Here is a 5,561-nt window from a genome sequence, read left to right on the forward strand (position 1 = left end):
TCACAACAAATTGGAAATGAAACCCTTTTAATACAACAGAAGTGCCTGCTCTTTGCTTTAATTCAAGGGTTGAACTCATATTTTGAGTTGCCTAGTTACCATAAAGTCTGACTCTCAGTCCATGGTCTATGCTAACATCCCATACTGACATCTGTGCTGTCTTATTCATTATACAGTCACTAAGGAAAATATAAATACAAAGCATGATGTGCATCGAGAAAATAGTTCAGCTTAGCCAATTACAGTCGTAGTTTAAATTTGTCTTGAGGTAATTGTGAGTCTGAAAAGTTCTGCTTGATGGACAGATTAAATGTGTTTATGGGTTTTGGGATGAAACTATCCCTGAGCCAGTGATTTAGTCAGTGCATGAAAAGCTCTGTAGAATTTGCTGGATGGCAGAAGTTCAAATAGATTGTGGCATGGGTGTGTAGTGTCCTTGCAGTTGGAGACTTTCCTGAGGCAGTGACTGCTGTAAACATCTTGTAGGGTTCAAAGTTGCAACCTAGTGATCTTCTGGACTCTTGACACAACCCACTGTAAAGTTTTCTGATTAGCTACTGTCCAGCTGAAATACCAAACATAAATATAATATATTAAAACTCTCTGTTTAGTACAGAAGGAATAGTTCAGCAGCACCTGTTGGGGATGCCAGCTTTTCTCAGTATTCTTAGAAAAAAAAAAACAGCCATAGCCGTGTCTTTTCCACCAGTGCCATGTGCCAGTTTTAGCTGTTCAGAAATACTTTTAATCAGAATCAGAGAAACTTTATTAATCCCAGAGGGAAATTGAATTGTCATAGTAACAAATATAAAACAAACAAAGTTTTAAACTGACCAATTTCTATGTGCCACTATGTAAGAGGAATGATGGAACAGCAGCATTAATTAAATCTATACAACTTGTATGACACTTTCTAGGTTCCTCAAAATGATACCTATCAATCATTTAATGTCTTGGTACAAAAAAGAAGAATGACCAGGAAGAAAGTTTGGAAAAAGACATGCAAACAGAAAAGAAAGAACAAAATCCAAGGAAGCTGGAGGAAGCATGGTAAGCTCTCCTTCTCCCTCCTCTCTGTCTCCTTATTTTCCCATCTCTTCATCGAGGGAACATGGCAAGCTGTCCCCATGTAAGTAGCATTAGGAAGCAGATAACTTGCTGCAATCTGTCACTCCTCTCATTACTGTCTACCTCCAGCGCTCTGAGAAAGTGGGTTTGCAGGAAGGCGAAAAGAGGACGATTGAAAAGGCATGAAAAAAGAGGAAGAAAGTCAATGAAAACGTGTGAAGAAAAGGGGAAGAGGAGAGGATGAGATAAAGGGAATGTGGGAAAAGAGAAAGCAAGCGAAGAAATGGAGCTGAAAACAAAGGAGGGAGGAGAGAAACAAGGAGAAAAGGTTAACCTCATCATCTTTAAAGATTTATGATCTCTAATTTTCCTTCATTATTTCTCAAAGTTTATGTTTTTAAGTTCTTCTCTTTCTCTGAATCCCTATTTTGTCTTACATCTCCAACATTATCCTACTTATTGTATTCCCCCATTTCTTAATTTCACCTACCCTATGTATATATGTCATTCCTCTCACCATTTCCACTTTAGCATCACTTCCCGATGTTTTTCCTCCCCCCTCTCTAGTTTTCTTCCCTATTAGATGCCTAATCCCTCTCTTTTTCCTCCTTTCACCCAACCTCCTCCTCCATCCACTCCAGTCAAAACCAGTTTGTGTGTATTCCAACAGAAAGTACCGGACTGAGTCTGGTGTATTCCCTTATCAGTCTGAGCCGTAGCTGAGTGTGTGCCATCCAGCCGCTCTGTGCTGGCTTTCAACACTTAGCAGATGCCAGCGCAGAAAACTTATAGCTTGATGTAACAATGCTGGCACCTATTGGTAATGGTAAACACAGCAACCTTTATGCACACAGAATAAAGTGAAAGGGAAATCAACCTGAAAAAAAAAATTCTGTGATGGGTTTTGAATCAAAGAAGAGTACTGTAAATCTGATGCACTATAATGATGATTTTTCATTTTTTAGGAATTTGGTCTCCTTGACAAATCATTTCTATATGTTTTGACTTTTATCAAAAATAACTATACATAAAATAAATAAACAAATAAAATAAAAAGTAAGTTAATTGAGCCTTACTTTTCTGGGATTTGATCTTTCATATGATCATCTCTTGCTAGAATCACTGGCTTCAGCTTCCAGAGTATAAGAAAGAAAAAAGGAAGGTTTAGAAAGCTGTTTCTTCTTTGAATGATATACGTACTTCTACTTAACTAATTAACAGTTCATTCCAAAATCCAAACATAATCATTGCCTTCGGCGTATTTCACCTGAGCACTAAACAAATGAAAAAATGACAAAGAAAAAAAGGGCTAATTCACATTTCCCTTTAGTTAACCAAGGGTGAAAATAAACATACTTGTCGTGGAAGAAGGGTCATTTAAGTGACTTTGAATGTGTCATGGTTGCTGGACTGACTGGTCTGAATAATCGAGAATCTACTAAAGATCTACTGAGATTTTCCAACACCAAAGGAAAAAATAGAAAGGGCAGCAGTTCTCTCATGAACATACTTTGATGATGTCAAAGGTCAGATGAGAATGGCCAGACTGCTTAAAGCTAGTATAGTGTAACTCAAAAAAACACTTTTTACAACCAAGGTCAAATTCAAATTCTAATTTTATTTGTCACATACACAGTCATACACAGTATGATATGCAGTGCAATGCTTAGACAACTGCTCGTGACCTAAAAAAAAAAAAAGACTATGAATAGGATAGGAAATAAATATGAAAATTAAAATGAAGGGTAAATTTAACTAGGAAGGAATAAAATAAAATATAAAAATTAAAGTTAAAAATAAAAATAAAATAACTGTACAACAACAAATTAAAATGAAGGGTAAATTTAACTAGGAAAGAATAAAATAAAATATAAAAAGTTAAAGTTAAAAATACAATAACTGTACAACAAAATACACAATACACAAATACACAATATAGAAATATATAAGAATATATGAAGAAATATAGAACAATAACAGCAGCTGTACAAGTACTAAATGGTAACGAAGAAATATAATGTCCAGGGTTGTGCAATCCACATGTGTAAGTGTCTTGTGCAGTGCAAATATGCTTAAAGTGATTTATTTAAGTGACTTGTGATAGAGTGATTCGATTTGATGACCACGCAGTGTAGTTGTGCAGTGGCCACTAGTGTAAACAAATGTCCAGAATGTCCAGTGTGTGTGTAAAAACCATATGTGTGGGTCAGTATCCCACACATATGGGGAAGAAGCTCCTCCTCAGTCTCTCTGTGTTGGTCTTCAGGCAGCAGAATCGCTTTCCTGACCTCAACAGAGAGAACAGTCCATTGTTGGGATGGCTTAATGTACGCAGAAAAGCATCTGTCATGATTTGGGTGAGTATCCAGTGTTTTTTAATGCTGGCTCAGCTTCTCTGCATCCACCCAACTGGAGCAGAGCCCTGGTGCCACACCTAGACCTCACCACCTGTTCTTCATCTCTGGCAATCACCAGGATGGTACTTAAAACCAGTGTCACTCCCACTTCCCCGACCAGATTTTAACCATCCTCTCCCTTGGTTTTCAGTTCCCATGTCAAAGATTCCCCCACCACGTATCCATGCATTGCCATTGTTTATTCTGTAAACTTGTGAGATCTTATTGCGACTCTGTATTGTGTCTGCACTTGGTACCACTCCCACTTACCAGTCTCCTGGCTTTGTTAATTTGTCTTTGTTAACCAAGGCTTTCTGCTTAAAAAGGTGAATTTTATACATCACTTGATTCTTTTTCGGCATAAAATGGTTCATCCTGTCACGGTGCGGCATGGCACACCGTGGAAGGAGTGGGGAAGGAGGACCCAGGCGCGGTGCTCTACGTATAGACAGTGTTTATTTACAGAGGGTGATATCAAACAACAATAAATCCCCGTGTTTCTCCCCAGACTCCCGTGTCGTGTCCTCCAAGTGCTCTCTGCTCCCGTGTCTGCACTCCCGGTGCTCGCTGCTCCTTAAGCCTTCCACGCTCCTCCTGCGGGAAACAATAGCGGCAGCAGTCAGGACACTGAACAATGGCAGGCATACACTACACGACCAAAACCTAAACTGGGTAACTAACGTGGAGTCCCAAGCAATGATCCCGCGTCGGTGGGAGCTCCAAGACTCTCTTAAGTAGCTCCCCCGACGAGGCCTGATCAGCAGCAGGTGTGTGGCTTCGGGTGTGGCCAGTCCCCTTGCAGGGCCACACCCTCCAGGCCTGACGCCGCCTATAAACAAGTGCTCAGCCACCCACACACACATATACACAAGCACAGGGAAGGGGGAGCAACACCAAAATACACAGCAATAATAATAATAATAATATAATACATGACTGCTCAGGGATCCTGGGTCGCCCAGTCCCAGGACCCTGACAGAGCCAGCCTTGTCCAGTTTGAAATGTTCTCTGAGGAACACATCTTTTTAGATCACAGTTTAGTATCAGATTAGGACCAGTAAAAAAGCATTAAAACATTTCTACAATTCTGCACCAAGTGTATAAATATAAATTGTCTGTACAATGGATTATACCATTTGTGTGACTGTAACTTTACATGGAGCATCAATTGGTGATATTGATCAATATGTATTGCTTAAGCAGATGATCTATATTGAACATCTTATTTTGAACCAAAACTACAGGTCCAATTCTGGTTGTATATTCATCACAAGCTGCTATGTTGTATAAGTTGCTAAAAGAGATGTACCTTTATGGCATTGAAAACTTTGACCTTCTCCTAGATATACCTCCCAAACCCATTAGTTTTGCTTTGCAGTCCACCCCTCAGGGAATTTATTCAAGCTATTTTGGTATCTTATTAAAAAACATTTTCAATCCAAGAGTCCAACAATTTTGAGCCTGGATGATGGTGTTCATACCCATTTACAAATGGAGTGGGGTGCTTTAATATAATGGGTTGTCAGCGCAGGTTTTTGTGTGAAATGTTTTAACTTCATCTAAATATGCAGACAAATTAGACAAGCAATAAACTGCAATAAAACAACAGAGAGAGGAGAGTAGAAATCCAGGAGGCAGAGGTCAATATTACAAGCCGCTTCTGCAAGGGTTTCTTTTTAAATTCTTTCTCACTTCGTGTGCTTTGAAAGAAGGAAAAAAACACCACTACCGCACAAACAATACGGATACAGAAGGAAAAGCAGTAAGCAGCCTGAGGTGTAAGTTTTTTGTTATGAAAAGAACAGAAAACTCAGAATTAAAGATCAAAATCTAGAGCAAGACAGTGCAAGATTAGACTTTTGATTACTTTGGTGACCCCCACCTACATGCCCCTGTTCCCTACTTTGATAACCCTGCCTCCTCCACCTACTTCTCCTTTTGTGTCTTTGGTTTTCATTGTTGTGAAGCCCTTGCACATCAGTTCCAACTGGATCACATATGAGAGAGGGGATCGGGAAGTATAGAGGAGAGGTAGCATGTTTCTTTCTGCAACTCTTGTTGCCTTTGTGTCATGCCAGCTTGCTCATGTCGGCTGTC

At 39.4% G+C, this 5,561-nt stretch overlaps 1 long non-coding RNA gene across 1 annotated transcript; it reads right to left on the minus strand.

Annotated features, from left to right (window-relative positions):
* Positions 1 to 3,903: 3,903 nt before the first annotated feature.
* LOC145428860 (uncharacterized) lies at positions 3,904 to 4,424 on the minus strand. The gene is made up of 2 exons (XR_013909196.1): positions 4,146 to 4,424; positions 3,904 to 4,058 (listed from the first exon to the last, which is right to left on the minus strand). It is a non-coding gene; the product is annotated as an uncharacterized LOC145428860 (long non-coding RNA).
* Positions 4,425 to 5,561: the final 1,137 nt, after the last annotated feature.

Source organism: Astatotilapia calliptera, chromosome 5 (assembly GCF_964374335.1).
Source record: "Astatotilapia calliptera chromosome 5, fAstCal68.1, whole genome shotgun sequence".
Classification (NCBI taxonomy): domain Eukaryota; kingdom Metazoa; phylum Chordata; class Actinopteri; order Cichliformes; family Cichlidae; genus Astatotilapia; species Astatotilapia calliptera.